This window comes from Malaclemys terrapin, chromosome 5 (assembly GCF_027887155.1).
Source record: "Malaclemys terrapin pileata isolate rMalTer1 chromosome 5, rMalTer1.hap1, whole genome shotgun sequence".
Taxonomy (NCBI): domain Eukaryota; kingdom Metazoa; phylum Chordata; order Testudines; family Emydidae; genus Malaclemys; species Malaclemys terrapin.
In genome coordinates, this window is record NC_071509.1 from 69,495,759 (window position 1) to 69,513,888 (window position 18,130).

The 18,130-nt window shown below is 38.1% G+C and overlaps 1 long non-coding RNA gene across 3 annotated transcripts in view; it reads right to left on the reverse strand.

The window, feature by feature from the left end:
• The window catches only part of LOC128837874 (uncharacterized), a 98,243-nt gene that overhangs the window by 57,694 nt on the left and 22,419 nt on the right, over window positions 1-18,130 (reverse strand). Inside the window, exon 4 of one of the 3 annotated variants that reach the window (XR_008445047.1) lies at window positions 12,675-13,243. The exons of the other annotated variants lie outside the window; for them this stretch is intronic. This is a non-coding gene — a long non-coding RNA (uncharacterized LOC128837874). Of the gene's footprint in view, window positions 1-12,674; window positions 13,244-18,130 lie in introns of those variants that run through there. 3 annotated transcript variants of the gene reach the window in all.

Sequence of the window (18,130 nt, forward strand, 5' to 3'; positions counted from 1 at the left end):
ATAATCATGTCTTGGTGTAGATGTATATTACTTTATCAGGAAAAAAGGGATTTAGAACTTGGGTGTCAGGGGTAACAACAGTTGAGTTTCTATAGATTCCTCATAAGTATCAAATACTCTGTATGGTATTAAACCACTGAACCATGTACTCCATATGGGCAGGGGAAAAAAAGATTGCTTCTTTTGAATTGGGCTATATGTTCTACATTTCTTCTTTTCTTGGACTACTGTTTAAAGCCATTGATGAAGGCACAGACAAACTCCTGAGCCTTCAGAAACTGCAGGCACTAAACATCACTCACAAAGAATTTGATCCTGCCCCCACTGAAGTAAATGGCAAAACTGTCAAGGACTTTAACAGACACAGGATCTGTCCATAAGCAAATAGTGTGAACCTTATCCATAATGGATACTGAACTAGTTAAGTAACAGAACTTTCAGAATATCTACTCCAATACTGTGTATTATTTCTTCATTTAGTAAGCATTGTCTGTCATAATGATTCATATATTATCAAAATGCATGTTTAGGCTAATTAAACCTCTGATAATTGAGTGGGTCACTAATGTGAAAGGCAGACTCCAAAAACATGTTTTTGCTATAAATGAGATGGCATAGTTAGCTGATAGGATTACATGTAGATTTCTATAGTTTTGAATTTAACCTGTCTATTCTTGGGCTATCCATTTGTAAACAATAAATCTCTTTTTCAATTTATTGCATTAATGTTCATTGGAATATTTTGATTTTTTTAAATAGATGAAGAAAAATTACATGACTATGCTCCTTGAAAAGTTTTTATGATTATTATAATTATTATTTTGTCCCTTGGAAGTATTTTCTATCTCGTATAGGCCTATATGAGGCTGATATTTTATTGTTAATTATGGGTTATCACTACATGATAAAAACAGAAAAGGTACAACCTGATTGATAGTGCCTACCAAGGCTACCTCCCTTAGCTTCCTGGCTAAAGTACAAAATAAGTATCCTTTCCCATCTATATTCTATTGGTGTATCCCATACTTGTAAACAAGGAGCATAGGGAGATAAGGTCTCTCCCTATTGATTTTTTTTCTTCTTTCATAACAAAGAAAAAAATGAGAACTCAGTCACCTCATTAGACAGCTATTGTAAAATTAGGCTTGAACTGTCACCTATTGCAAAAATGTTATTAATTGCTCCTGGCACATGTTCTAGGAACAGCAATTGGAATCTTGCCTGTAGCAGGGGTCAGCCACCTCCCATGTGTCCCCCTGATGGCCAGGGATGCCTCTACAGTGCCTTGCTAACAATTTCTTTCCTCTTCAGGGCCTTCCCATTACATTCCCACCAAGCAAACAGTTTCACAGGCCTTTCTGGCCAGGCTTTTATTCCTTTTTTCATTTTCCCAATGCAACAAACCAAAACTGAAAACAAAAACACAACAATTACCCTGCTGGTCTCGAGCAATTAGGGACATCCCTTCCCCAGCTTACTGCCAGACCTATGGCAACCTCAACAATTTTTACAACCCAACCCCACCCCTGCAGCTTCCTGATGTTCTTATAGTGAAATCATCTGATCTAATCCAGGTGTGGTTTCTTCGTAATCAGGAGTACCTAGCCCTAGGCCCTCCAGCTCTTAAGTGCAAGACATCTTGTAATATTAGCCTTTTTCTGAGCTTTGTTGCATCTTGAAAATAAGGGACTAATAACACTGGTTAGAGATGAGGGACTGGCTCATACCACTTTTCTATACTGCTCTAGCAGTGCCCCTTTGTCTGACCTGTGACATCATTATGACTTTGTTCATCAGTTTCTAAAAATGTCCCCATCAGAACTGTCTCCAGACACGTGCATATTTTAACAAAAACACCAGAAAACTAACTAGCGTTAAAGATAATGAGACAACACACAAAAAATCTAAAATTAAACAAAAATATATATTTTCCATCCCTTTGGGCAAAAACCTGAGAAAACGAGTGTATTTTACATTGTATCATCAGATTTGGTCTTTATCAGACCAATGGAGGACACAAATTCCACAGTTTAGGCCCTGATCCTGCAAAGCATTTAGCATGTACTTAACTTCAAGTAAGTGAGTCCAAATGACTCTATGCTTGATTCTGCACTATTGAAATGAATTTGAGTTTTGCCAGACCTAGACTATGTCTACACTATAGACTTCTGCCTGTGTAGCTATATTAGTCAGGGATATGAAGAGGTGTGATCTCTGACGGGCAGAATTCCCTAGTGTAGATGCAGCAATATCAGCAAAACTGAGCTTTTACCATTATAGCTTGTTTCACTCTTGTTTTACGATATTGATACCGAGCACAGCTTTGTCAGAGTAGCTGCGTCTATATCAGGAACACTTTGCCGGTATACTATACCAGTATTCCTATACTGGTAAAGTGCTCCCATTGTAGACATAGCCACAGAATCAAACTCTTTATAGGATACATCTTCATTGGGAAATACTGTGTGTTCTCAACTCATGTTAGGTAGCATGTGGTAAAATCTTAGTGAAGACAAGGCAGTTTCTAGTTTTTCACGTTAGCAGCTCAAGGTAAAGAGGATGGAGGAGTCTAGGATTTACCTCAACCTGCTAATTCACGTTAAACCTACAAATTGCCTTATATTCACAAGGATTTTACCTTGTGTTAGTTACTACATTAGCTATCATGAGTTAAGAACACACCTTTCTTCCCTAGTGAAGACAAGGTTTACAAGACTATTCACGTGTTTAAAATTAAGTACATGCTTAAATTCTTTTCTGGATTGTGGCCTATACTAGGATTCTCCACTGAAAACATTCAAATCTAGTGACTGTTATGCTGTATATCAGTTGATCTATGTAGTCTCAGCCTTACACAGAAAAGGAAAATTTCTCATATTGTTAAGACTAGAGCTAGGTGGGAAACGTTTTCCCATTACGTGAATATTTTTGAGAGCTTGAGATTTTTTTCCCATCTCAAGTGAGCAAAAAAGTCAAAAACTTGAAAAAGATTCATGAACCAAAGAGCCAAAAGGTTTTCATTTGGAATCAGTTGAAATATTTCATTTTGATAATTTTGAAGTATTTTATTTCAGTGTTGACCTTTGTTGTATGTATAGCTATATACATCTGAAGAAGTGGGCTGTAGCCCACGAAAGCTTATGCTCTAATAAATTTGTTAGTCTCTAAGGTGCCACAAGTACTCCTGTTCTTTTTTTAGGTGAGGTCAGTACTGTGTCTTCACCTTGGGATAGCTCATGCATGCTGGTTACCCTTAAGGGGAAAAAAACACTATTCTGAGCAATGAAGAGAAGTCCAAAGTTTAAGTGATTTCATTTTGTGGGTAAATGGTTGCTTTGAGTCATGGTCATAGCTGTAACAAGTCTGTCCTCTGTTCAGGTTCACATAAGCTGTCTGCAGTCAGCATGAGAAATCATATTATTTAGCAAATGCTAGCAAACAAGTTCTCTTTTCCCTAACAACATAAGCCAGCGATTGAACCAAGCTAAATTATCTGTTGCCTACAGACAGTAAGTTCTTTCTAGGTCATGACTTTAAGTTCACTCTGATTAGGCAAGATGAAAGCAGCACTGTGCCTTGTCCTGACAGTACCACACATGTTTTGTGGCTCCTGGAGGGAGGAAGCAATGTCAGCACAAACACAAAAGAAATAATTGTACAGAAAATGTCACATGCTAACTAGTCAATATTTATTAAATGGTCTGGAGGGTTGTTTGTTTTGTTTTGTTGTTTTTTATAAGTCTAAGCAGCACGGTTCTGTGGCTTAGTGTGTCCACCCTGTTTCCAAATAATGTGTCTCCTAAATTCATGTTCATATCTAGACAAATATTTTTGCTTTGACATTTTTCTTCTTTGCATTCAATTGATTAGACAGTTGTATTGGCTGCTTGTGTACAGTGGGCCAAATTTGGTTCTCAATTACATTGGTGTTAATTTCAATAGAATTGGTCCAGATTTACAAAAGTGTAACTGAATTTGTTTATATACACTAAGATGCTGATCCCGCAAAGAAACACGTGTGTAACTTTACTTACATGAGTAACCCCATTGAACGTTATGAGGCTATTTATCTGGGTGAAGTGACATGCATAAATGTTTGTAAGACTGGGGTCTAAGCTCTCACCTATACACAGGGACAGATTCTGCTCTCATCTAAACCAATGTAAATCAGTCATAATTTAGTTGAACTGTAGTGGCCAGATTCTCTGGTCTTCTAAGGCCACCCTGTGCCATGTAAGGGGAGGAAATAGGCATGCTGGGGGAATTCCAGGGGCAGGGCAACAAGGAGTAGAAGGGGGGAGCAGATGGGAGCTATGTCCTGGTGGAGAATTGGAGCTTACAATAGTGGTGTAATGTAGAGCTGTTTCTGTGCAGCTCTACCTTGTGACAAGGCTGGATGTCTCCAAACTGGTGGAACTGCAACTGGCTCCTGGCACCTCCCATCTCTAGTCTACCTAACCAGAGTTTCACTGCTATAAATGAGCTCAAACCTGCATGGTTTTCTCTTTTGATATGCTTGACACTTCCGATATTATTTGTTCTTTGCATTGGTTTTATTTCTTTTCTGGTTATATATTTTATTAATTTAATAATAATTTAATAAAATATTAATTTCACCTAAGTTGGATATTAATTGATCCTGAAAATACTATGAACTGCCCCCAGCTGACAAGTTTTATTTCACTTCCTTTTTCTGGAGATAACCTCTATTTTACATCCACTCAGGAAGCAAGCTGCTTCCTTGGCCTTATTGAGATTTGGAAGCTTTCCATGCCAACATAATGCTTTATTTTCTAAAATTAAAATAGCTTTTGGCATTTTAGCATTCAAATCTTAGAAATTAGCTTTATTTTGCAGTTATGGAGAAACATATACAACTAGCTGGATTTTGAAATGCAACATATTTCATAAAGAACTATCATATCATAGGGCTGAATGCGCCTATAATTTTCTTCTTTTTCTTTTATTAAAATAATTCAGACAACTTTCCTGAAATGAGCTCAAGAGACAAATGAGCTCATAAGGGTTAATATTTGTGATGTGCTATCATTTTTTAATACTGCCACCATATTGTTAGACTAAGCAAAACCCATGACAACTTCCCTGCCCCATGTCAAAGTAATTTATGGGATATAGTTATTTAAGGGGATTAAGAGGGCTTTTAGAATATTTGCTGTGAAGTCAGGAGGCTGATAACAGAGGCAAATAATAAAAGATCTGATCCAAACCCTTTCACATATACCATTAAAGAAGAAAAAAAAGTCGAAAGACTAGTTCAACTACCTGGACATATATCAGAGGGGTAGCCGTGTTAGTCTGAATCTGTAAAAAGTAACAGAGGGTCCTGTGGCACCTTTAAGACTTCTGTTAGTCTTAAAGGTGCCACAGGACCCTCTGTTACTTTTTACATGGACATATGACATTTATCAAAACATCCGTGTTAGAAAGAGCTTAGCCATTTCAAACAATAGATCCCCTCCTAAGTGTTCCGAAATGTGAATTTTACAGCTTGTTTAGTTACAGTTTTCATTACTTATTCATAAGGAATAGGGATGTTTTATTTATTCACTCAGATTTACTCTTCATAATTTAATAAAGTAGAACAGACAGAGATCTTAACTGCTGGTGAGAACTAAGGCCTCCGTCCTATAATTTATATCATGCAGAACCCTGGTGGCTTCAACAGGCTGCAAATGGGTTCAGGGGTCTGCCCACATGGAACATCATACCACATTAGAGCACAGTTGATTAACAGAACTGTTTTTAGCAAGTAACCCTTGTTTAATATGACACCTTGTTTAGTACCTAGGGTTGCCAACTTTGGTTGGACGAATTCCTGGAGATTTCATCACACGACATAATCTTAAATTAATTATTAATCTTTAATTCCTGGAGATTCCAGAACAAGCCTGGAGGGTTGGCAACTCTAACTCCTGTATATTGTAGATTTGGTTGTTGTTGTTTTTTTGTGTGAATATTCATTTCTTTATTTGGCTGGGGGAGAGGGGGTGTTGTTTGTTTTGTATCTTGGCCATTTTACGTGTAAACACTTTGGATTTACACAGCGTGTTTTCTGCGAGTTCTTTGCAAGAGTTACATTTATTTTATGTGTAATCATACTAGTAGCAATGTTCCTGAAACCATTATCAAAAGATGGGAAGTTATAAGGCTCACCAAAATTGGAACATTTCACCTCTGAAATACAGTGTACTCCACTTCCCAAAACTTCTCACTGTGACATTTAAGAGAAATCAATCAACCAGTGATGGTGAGGCAGATGGGGATAGAAGATAAATATTTATCTAATTGCAAAACTTGTATATCAGATGCATGTGTGTGAATAAAATCTGTATATGTGCCTCACTGTTCTCTCACTTTCTACCCCACCCTTCATCTGTTGCTCATTTTTTTAGATTTCAAGCTCTTCAGAGAGACTCTAAGTTTACCTATTTGTATATATAGCATCTAGCAAACAGGGTCCCTATTCTGATCAGGATCTCTGGGCATTACCACAATATAAATATTTAATAATAATAATGTATCAAGAACACCTGTATAAACAAGGCTTTGTACATGCATTAAGAACTGGGTCCCATTCTTTGCACAGCTGTTGATTTGCTACCTGACTTTGGTCAAGGTTCAGCACCTCTCTATGCCTCAGTTTCTCTGATAAGTATAATGATATTTAGTCACGTTTGTAGAGTGCTTTGTAGATCTATGGAAAGCATTATATAAGTTTAACTGTTATAATACTGTTAATCAAGAAGTATTTGTCATAGTTCAGGGCAACTGTACCTGTATTCCCCTTCTGTGGTCCAGCAAAGGCACCCAGTCTAAGCTTCCTATTCCCCAGCTGCTGCTTCTCTTGGGAGGAAATATGCATCTCTCTTCTTTCTGACTTGGGTATTTCCAGGCTGCTCATTCCCCTGGCTAGACTAAGCAGGATTTTTTTGCCTTCTCTTCTAAGACTGTTAAGAGTGTAATTACACAGTTTAATATATAGAGATATACCTATCTCATAGAGCTGGAAGGGCCCCTGAAAGGTCATTGAATCCAGCCCCCACCAGCAGGACCAAGCACTGACCTTGCCCCAGATCCCCAAGTGCCCCCCCAAGGATTGAACTCACAACCCTGGCTTTAGCAGGCCAATGCTCAAACCACTGAGCTATCCCTCTCCTTAAGTTAAGTTACCACACAGTTCTTTTTAAACAAGGACATTTTATTCTTAAGGTAAATGCAATACAGAGAAAACATACTAAAAACCATAACTGAAGCTACATGCATGCCAGTATGCCTACTAGAAATCACTCCAACACTTTTTAATGGACTCTGGCAGGTGAACAGTTCTTCAAACCCCAGCCAGGGGGTTTCCTAGAGTATCATTACATACATCACAATAGGAACACAGCCTTATGGGGCCTCAGTAAGCCAAAGTCCTTCCAATCTTTCCCTAAGGATTGGGGTCCTCCATTTGCTGGATCAGAAAGAAGACCCTGAATCAGTTTACAACCAGGCTATTTAACCAAAAATCTTTTCATTGTCTGTTGGTCCCTGGAGAATCCAGCTTAAAGCAGTATGTGTGAACCTCTCTAGGGGGTGGTGGTTCTCGGGAGGTGTTACAACTTGAATGACTTTGACTAATCACCCCCCACTCCTCTGAGTTCTTGGGAGAACTGTATTTACCTTTCCCATGGAAATTTATACAATCCCTGGTGCACAAGGATATACACACCATTCATTTAATATAATGGAGTCCAAACACATTAAATTTAATTCAATAAAGTTCAGCCAAGATATTACAGAAGATTTCCCTATTTGTCACAATATTACTGTAATACTGTTAATCAAGAAACTATTTATTTGGGATGTCTCCCAAGGGACAAATGTAAGATTAATAATACTTAATTGCAATGACTAGTATTTAATGGGATTGCCTACAGGTGATCTATTGCTTCATAAGTATTTCAGTCTTGTTCTGATTTTGTTTGTTTGCTCTACTCGCAGCTTTCAGTCCCTTCTCAGACATACTGTATGCTGAAAGAGCATGGATAGCTTCCGCACAGCCAATTAAATTCAGTAATACTTTGTTGACATGACAAACTATCCAAGGGAAGTTACTCTAGACACCTGGAGTCACTGGAGCTATATTGGACTTATACTGATGTGCTGTGATGATGAGCAAATTGGGTCCAAGGCTATAAGGTGCAAATGAAGTGAGTGTCTTAGCTCTGATATGTACATGCAAGAGGTTTAAATGGGGGAAATGTTAATTGGGTACACAAGTCAACATACAAATACACAAAGCAAAAGGTATTCTAAATCATATACTTTCCTGGGGCACAGCATCATTATCTAATAATGCAGTACTTACCACTTATACAGTAGTTTTCTTCCTTACATTTCTAAGTGCATTACAAGGCGGGTAAGCCTCATTGTTCTATTTCATTGATGCAGAAACTGAAGTTCAGAGGGGCTAAGTGATTTGCCCAAAGTCGCACAGCAAATCATTGTCAGAGATTTGAACATAATACAAATTTCCCAACTTCCAGCCTATCCTCTTCTTTCTGAACCATGCTGTCTTCCTATACGTACTTTGATGTTGGTGATTAGTGCACAATTGTTATATCCCAGTAGAAAAATGTGTACTTGTTTCTACATAGACATTCAAAGTGGCATTATCTATGGATAGGATTACGATCACATTTTGCAGGAATTATATATGTGGTGGCTAGGTGGGGAGGTATTCTGTATAGGTGTATATATTTGGTGTCTTGATTGTTACACTACCCTTACGGGTCTCATGAGGCCCCAGTCCAACCTGTAGTTCCCTCATCACCTAGCCATGGCTGTGGAAGCAGAAAAGGAAATGTTAAGGAGTGAGAAGATGCGGTAACTATGTTTGATAACCAATTAGGTTAGGATGCTAGATATAAAGGGTGGCAGCCTGATAGGGGAGACACCAGACTCTAGTAAGGAGGAAATAGTCACTCATGCTTTATTTGTCTGTAGTTTGGTTACACTCGAAAAAGAGCAGGGCCTAAGGTTTGGTTTGAGGTGTAAAGCTCACATCACTGAGAAGGGATGTAACAGGTATGTTTTGCTTCTACTATACAAAAGTGAGAACACTGTTCAATCACTTTGGCTATATATTTCTCCACAGTAAGGGCACTGTTAAGGTAATTATTCCATGTGTCAGAATGAGTACATCTCTTCAAAAATACAAAAGAATAAAGTTCCTGTGCTACATATTAATGGTTGGATAGGTCAGATTCTCCACAGTTTTGGGAGCCAGTAGAGATACTACAGTAGTTCTCTAATTTGGTTTGCAGTAATTTCCATAAGCCTCCATTTACAAAATGGAAACTAAGGTTTCTGTTACTTCATTCAGTGGTGACTGTGTGTGACCTTTCTCAGAAGGGCCATAGTTAACCTGAGGCATCTGTACAATCAATTAAAAACCAGTGCTGTGATTTCTTTAGCCAATTCAAGTCAATTAAATCTAGCCCTGTCTGTTCTCTGTGTAGTATAACACAATGACACATACATCAGCCATCATGAAATACAACCATATCTTGCCACCTGTGTCTGGAAGTATAAAGGAAGAATACAGTTACTGTATATTAACCCTGAGCACTAAAGATAAGTCTAGTCCTTTTCGTACCTGTCTTTTCTTTCTCACCCCACTTCTATCTTCACTTCTGATACTGCTACAACCAACAACAGAATGAGACTCCTGCTGTCTCCCAGCCAAACACCAGAATACTGACTGCTGGCCTTGTCTCCCTGTATGAAGCCCCTTTACTCTCTGCATGAGCGCTCGTTTATCTATATATCTGTCTAGAGAATTAAACTGTACTCAAACTTTTGATGACTTTTCATAAGGCAAGATCAGTTACAGATCCAAATTAGAATGTACTGGTCATGTTTTAAATGCTGTGATCACAAAAAATAAGCATAAAGGGATAGGAAGAGAAGTAAGATGGTGTCAAAAGATTTCAGTTTACATGAGCACCTGTAACCATATGACCAGTTCCAATTTGATCAATAGAAACGACTCACATTCTTCAAGTTAAGCATTTGCAGAACTGCCACCTTATGAGGGTTTTTATGTACTTTCCTGTCTTAATTGAGAGTAAAGAGGATTCATTCATTCTTTGCCTGAATAAGGCAGAAAGAGGTTTTTCAAGTCATAATACAAGTCAGTGGCAGTTTCCCAATCTGTAAAATGAGAATCTGTTAGCAGTGTTGCAAGCTTTAGTTAATGAATAGTGATGAAGTAATTTGAGATCTAAAGATAAAAGATGCCGTCATGTCCCTTACTTACTTTACAAAATAGTAAAATGTAAGCATAAAGCTTTAACTTCCAAATTTATTCTACCTGTACTGCAACTCTTCACAGTAATAATCTTGTGCTGGAATAGTTTTGTAACTGTAACAGATTAAGTCAAATTCTACTTAGTTAAGGTAGTGTAAATCTGGAGTAACTCTATTGAAATCACTAGATTTATCCCATGTTTAAACTAATGCAAATAGCAGAATTTGGCTCCATGTCTTCATCTACTCACATGCATGTAGGGATGAAACCTAAATATAAAGCAGCTGATGATTCTGCAGATAATTTTCATCTTTTTTCCCCTTTAGAAGAAAATATTTAAGTTTGGTTTCATTACATTGTCAGTTTGAGAAGTGGAGTGGGGAAAGGATCATTTATTTTTAGTCCTCATAGTATTTGACTGACAGCATTGGCCACACAGGAAGAACGTCAGTCTGAGTCATCCTTATTCCTGAGCAGTATGTTGGGCATGGCTGTAACAGGAAATAGATGATCTTTAATCCCATAATCGCTATGACTTTTCTTAATACTTTTTTGGATGACAAATATGAGAATTTGCGTCAGTGAATGGTGCATGACATAGGGAAGTAGTTGGGTAAGCAGTAGAACTAGCTACTGGAATAAATGTTCAGTATACAGTAATAGTGGCAAAGGCAGGCAGGCAATTTAAATAAGCATTCTGTCAGAAAAGTACAGGAAAACCTAGCTGGGGAAAAGGTACCCCCACAACTTTTAAATTATTTTATTGCATACATGTATTTTACTAAACCTAGATTTATAAGGACTATGTTAAGAGAAAGAGGGCAATGGCACCCAGCCAAAGAGGTGTGAAATGTGCCCCCGGCCATGTAGAAAAATATTTTTAAAATATTTTATTAAAGGAGGTCTGAGTTTAATTTCCCACCTCTTGGTATTTCAGTGTTGGGGAACCATAATAATAATATTACCCACTTTTTTCTGGTTTATATGCCAGTTTGTGCAAATTACGAGATAATTCTGCCAACACTCAGTACCAAATATAGTTTATTACTGTTCATTCTATTAAAGGCAGTTACAAACACTGTACTTCAGTGAGTAATACCATTCAAGTCATGTGCAACCACTTGGGCTCTAATCCTGCAAAAATTTACTCACATTCTTCATGTTATGCACTGTGACTAGTCTGACTGACGTCAGTGGAGCTACTCGCATTGCATAAAGCTAAATGTATACAATCTTTGCAGTATTGGGAGCTTACTACCTACTGAGTGTAGTGCTAGCGACTATGATTAGTCCCATTGAAGTCATTGCAATAAGCACTGCATCCAGTAGTAAATGTTTAAGAATGGAGTTTAGACACCTTAGACAGCAAAAATTTGTTGGTTTTAGTTTTACTATAGCTCCTGAACTGTCTAATCCATTTTAAATTGAAGAACTAGTTCCATTTCGCAGTTTGCAACATTCTGGGGCATTAAATTATTATAATAGTACAGTATTTTGCATCTAATCTCATGGTCTGACCAAGACTGGTCCTTCCTCAAATATTGAGAAGTGCTTGACAAAGCTTGATACATGTCTGAACAGTATATTCTTCACTCATTTTTATCTTAGCGATATATATCACAAGCAGCCCTATAATATGCAGTAACTGTGAAAATGATATACAATTTCCTCCAAATTCCTGATTAACATACCAAGACTTACTCAACAGATGTTTAGCACCGATGATACACAGAAAACAAGACAGGTGCAAGAGTTACAACTTGTTCCTCCAGGTCTCATAGAAGAACAAGAAGTTCTTGACGTTCCTCTTTCTCCCTTATTAGCACAACAGTGTAACTGTACTATACTCTGTTGTAACAATCAGTATACTTTAGCACACACTTCCAATAACAAGATGCATTATTGATCAAGACATGCAGGAAAATAATACAGACATAGGGACTGATTTTAAAGTGCAAATTTATTAAATTAGAGAGCTAACACCCTCCCAATTCCAAATACCAGGCATTTATTTTGGTATAGTGTGGTGTCAAATGGCCTCCATGCTAAATATGTAGGCTTGGCAGAATTCAGTGTTGATATTTTCATAATTTGAATGGATAATATCAATGTTTATTTTTAAGCATCTTTTTCTATTTTTATCAATTTAAAATTTTCACAGTTGTGCAGAATTCTGGATTTTGTTACCCCAAGGGGAAGAAGGTAACGCTTCAAAGGAAATACTAGAGAGATGGTAGAGGGAAGATGTAACAGGGAAATCCCCTTTTCTCAGAAGCACAGACTCGGCTCCCTTCCATGTCTGTCACCGGTGGATTTAGCTACCCATGAAATAGAATAAAATAAAGAGAAGACAAGATAATATGGTGCAAATAAAGGTAAATGTATTAGGGGTAAAAGGTACAGAAAACTGGGAAGAAAGGGGGGGAGAAATACAAGAATAACACAGTAAAACGGCAAAACCATGACTCAGTAAAACAGAGAATCAGTGACTGACTCTAAGAGCTTGGAGCTCAGGCCCATAAACCCTCCCGTGGGATTCTACAAAACAATAAACAATACCCCAACACAGAAACCTTTCTCCTATTGCTCTGATGCAGCAGATGTCATGTACAGGCGTGATGCCCAGGACCTACAACTCTTGGACTGATTTAGAGACCCTGAGGAGGAACACTGGGGAGTCCAGACTACTGATGTTTCTCGTCGCTGGCGAGGAGACCCTCTGGGATGATGGACACCAGGAAATGCAAGATATAGAAATGACGATGAGAGGACTCCTCTTCCTCAAACACACTGCGGGATAGATGATGTTCTTCGATCTCAGTTCTGGAGCTCTGCAAAGACCCGACCGTGTACGAGCTGTCGCTGGAATGGACAGCCCCGCGCAGGCGCTGAACAAGTCCTTATAAAGCCTTTTTGGCGGGAAGAGTTCTGAGGTGATGGAACACTGAGGGTTAGACTTGGCGGGAAAAACCGGTTCTGACTGGTTTGAGTTAGAGTCTTTGTGGTAAACAAGTCCCCTTTCAAAGATGGAGTTCAAAGTCAGAGTTAATATACTCCATTTTGAATTTCAGTTTAAAATCAGTGATTCACTTCAGTATTTTAAAAACATCTTATTAACACTCATTGAAACAGTACATTCCATCTAACAGTTTCAAGCATTTTTTTTCAATTTTTATCAATTCAAATGTTCACAGTTACAGGAATTCATGGTAACATTCAGATAACAGGGGAAAGGTCAGATAACACTACTCTACAGCCAAAATGCTTCTGAAATAAATGTACTCAAACTTTACTAATTCTGGGTCACTGAGAACGAAAATGATGCTTAAAATTGTTGATTGGCTCTAGTTTTCAAGATATGCTATTGGGTCAGTATATACGACCCTTGACTTGGGAATGGCAGAGGATAAGTGAGTTATAAAGGGAAGGGATCTCAATTTAAACCAGAAATGACTAAAATACATCTTTGACTGGATCTATGAATAAATCTATGACTGGGTTTGGACAGTACTTGCTTTTTAGGCAAAACAATGAATGATGCAATCTGAAGCTGGTATTGCGTCATACATGATATGAATTGCATCATGTTATTCCTAGAAGTCATGGATGATGCCATCATAACGAACCTTCCATCACTCTGCTGAACAAATTGCCCTATATCAGCTCTAGAAATACAGTGTCGTGCTCTCTTATTTGTCAGTGTTTGATTTTGCAAAGTGACACATTTCTCTTTAGCCAAAGTGAGCAGAGATGCCTCTTACTTGTGTGAACAGTGCAGATAACTTCTGCTATGTTTGTGGTGAAGTGACTTTTGCATCACAAAAGCGCAGTATAACCATCATGGTTAAGAAAGCCTATCACCTTTATTTTGGCTGCACAATTGGAGATCAGGACAAGAGGTGGGCCCCACACATATGCTGCAACACTTGTGCAACAAATCTTCGCCAGTGGTTGAACAGGAAAAGGAAATCTATACTTTTGCAGTGCCAATGATTTGGAGAGAGCCAACAGATCATACCAGCAATTGTTACTTCTGCATGGTGCCTCCAGTTGGGAAAGGTGTGTCAAAGAAGAAAAAGTGGACTGTGCATTATCCAAACATTCCATCAGCTATACACCCAGTACCCCACGGAGAAGGACTGCTGGTTCCTGATGCACCAGAATCATTCTCACTTGAGTCAGACGAGGAAGAGGAAGAGGATGAAACTTCTGGTCCTGAACCATCAATGTCACAGAACCCACATTTTCTCCCATCCTCCTCCTCTGAACCACATCTCATAACACAAGGTGAACTGAATGACCTTGTCAGGGATTTGGAACTACCCAAGAGTAAGGCAGAGCTGTTGGGCTCCAGACTACAGCAGTGGAATCTCCTGGCAGGTGATGTTAGGGTTTCCATGTTCCGTGACCGTCAAAAGGATCTTGTCCCATTCTTCTTCATGGAAGGTGATCTTGTAGCCTGCAACAACATCGATGGTGTGATGGCAGCCCTCAACATCATTCACGATCCAGATGAGTGGAGACGGTTCATTGATTGATCGAAGACGAGTCTTAAAGCTGTTTTACTGCATAATGGCAATGTTTTGCCATCAATTCCAGTTGGTCATGCAGTCCATATGAAAGAAACGTATGACAACATGAAACAACTTTTGAGGTGCATAAACTATGACCAACATCAGTGGCAGCTTTGTGGCAATTTGAAGGTTGTTGCTCTCTTGCTTGGTGTGCAGACTGGATACACAAAGTACTGCTGTTTTCTCTGTGAATGGGATAGTCGTGCAAGAGATTCCCACTACATCAAGAAAGAGTGGCCACTCCGACAGTCATTGGAGCCTGGGAGGAAAAGTGTTCAGCATCCACCACTTGTTGAATCAAGGAAGATTTTGTTACCACCCTTACACATCAAGCTGGCTCTGATGAAGAACTTTGTCAAGGCCATTGACAAAACACAAGCAGCTTTCAAGTACCTCCGTGGAAAATTTCCAAGGTTAAGTGAAGCTAAGATAAAAGAAGGTGTTTTTGTTGGTCCTCAGATTCGTGAACTTCTTCGAGATAATTCATTTGACCATGCACTGCGTGGCAAGGAAAAGACGGCATGGAAAGCCTTCCAGTTAGTGGCAATAAATTTTCTTGGAAACAACAAGGCAGACAACTACAGGTTGTTGGTGGAAAACCTCCTCAAGGCATACAAAAGCCTTGGTTGCAACATGTCACTAAAGATACATTTTTTGCACTCTCATTTAGATTTTTTTCCACCGAACTGTGGAGCAGTGAGCGACGAGCATGGCGAGCGATTTCACCAGGACATTGCAACAATGGAGAAACGCTATCAGGGCAAATGGAGCCCATCAATGCTTGCAGACTATTGCTGGACAGTGACAAGAGATGCTCCATTTAATGAATACAAGAAACAAGCCAAGAAGCGCCGAGTAGACACTAAAGAGGACTAAACTATGTACATAATAGTTTTTTGCCTTTGGTTTCATAATACATTTTATTTATATAACCCTTTTGCTGATTTTTAAAGTGTTACATAAACAGGACAGGTGAAATATTATCATGTAAAGCAACCATAAACACATAAAAAGACCTAGGTTTACAATTTATGATTAAAACTCTACTATCTTCACAATATACATAGACATAAAATGTAAAAACTTAAATATCTTAGAAACAGTAGCCAATCAGTTGTTTTAATTGTCATATTTGAATTCAGTACATCAAAATACATAATAAATAGCACATTTTATCTCTGAAGCAGAAGACTTCTCAAAAAATGTAGACCAGTGTAATTATTTGATGGCAGTAGACATTTAGATTCAAAATGTTAAATCTTTATAACCGTTAAAACACAAGTTTTCAACACTACATATCAAAATATACAACATGAATATCTTTAAATCAAACTCTAAAGTTCTCAAGCAGCATTTTTCTTACTTTGCCATCTGCAAATTTCTGTTCTTATTGATGGAGTGTGTGTGGTTGCAATTGGCTTTTACTGACATTTTCCCAATAAAAAAAAATTTATCCTTCCAAGCTATAAATAATCAATATTCAGGGTTGGCCCCCTCCAGCTTAACCCCTAAGATTTAGCCCACCTCTAGTAAGTATTTTGCAAGATCAAACATTAGATTGTAAACAGGGTTTGGGACCCCATTTTACTTTTGTAAGGTGCCGTGCACATCTGTGGTTTTACAAAAGTAATAAATAAGATCCCAAGAATCATCCCTGGTATGTTAGCCCAGGCAAAGTGGGGAATCACAAAAATTTTACCTTCCTGTTTGTTAACAGAAAGCATTTTCATGTTCTTTATTTTACTGTACTCCCCTCAATACAGCTTGTATCTTGGCACTTTTGTTACTTTATTTTTCATTCAGCAGATAATTCTCATTGTCAGCAGGACAAAGGCTTTACATATAAGGGCAAGATAAGGTCAGCACATGTCACTCTCTGCCATATTTTAACTCACATTATCATATTACATAGAAATCTGGTACTCAACTTCATAACAATAACAATCTTCACATATATCATTTAGCAAGAGGCATAAATCTGTCATCAGTGAGCAGCCAAAAGTAAACCTGCATAATCTATTGTAAAGGATCTAGCCTTAAAGAGCTCCCATACTTTCCCTCTGTAAACATCATAACCATATTCAATGGTTGTTTTCATAACTTAGTGAATTTTGGGAACAGAAATTCTGTGTGTTTATTTTTTTAAAATGTGCCTGCTACATATCAATAGAGGGTTCAGGCCTGATCCAAAGCTCATTGAAGTCAATGGAAAGGTTCCCATTGACTTCAAAAAGGATTTTGATTAATAGATTTTAAGAAGGGATCATCTAGTCTGATTTGTTGCACAACACAGGCCATAGAACTTCACCAAGTACTTTCTGCATCAAACCCATAACTCCTGGTTGAGCCAGAGCATATCTGTTAGAAAGACATCCAGTCTTGATTTAAATTCTTCACGTGGCAGAATTCAGCTTCTATCAGCTACAGCTAACACTTAATCATATTCAAAAAATAATCAGAATTTAAGGTATGAAAAAAGATTTCACCACAAACAAGGTAATTAACTCTTACCATTTTGAGGGAAGATTAACTGCACTTCTCTCAGACAAAGGCCCTGATCCTGCAGTCTGATCTATGCAGGTGGACTCGAGCACCCATGAATCCCAGTGGTGGGCAGACAACTGCGCAGACAGATCCTACAGCAAGATTGGGTGTTCATGTGCAGGGATGATAAAGGTGAGAGAGTAATGCAAGTTTGCTGAATCCTCTGGCCTTAACCACAGTAGAATTATCAACAATGCTTGTTCATACAATAATAAACACTTGGAAGGAAACAAAGACTTGGCAGCATCCAAGAATAACAACAAATATTATAAATCCACCTATAGTAGTCAAAGTACCCATTCTTTTTTTAGTGCCATTTAGAAAGATTGTGTGCCAGTTTTTAAAATTGATTTATTTATTATTATTATTATGTAAATTCTGAAATATGAAAGAGTGTGAGAAGTATAAAGAGGCTACTTCCATACACTGGAAACAGGCAAAGGAGGAGCAGACATAAACTAATCATAAACTAATCAGGTTCCCAAACACTGTCATATACATATGCATATATTGCAGTTTTAAATTATTATTGTTTATTGTTAAAAGCAGCCAGCTCAAAGAAGGTTGCCTTGACAAGAAAACAACTAAGCCTATGTCTTCACTTCATACTAGCCGCAGGGCAAACAACTGAGGGGTTACTAACCCATGGTAGCATAATCCGTAAGAGCACATCCACATGTACTATGCCGTAATTCCC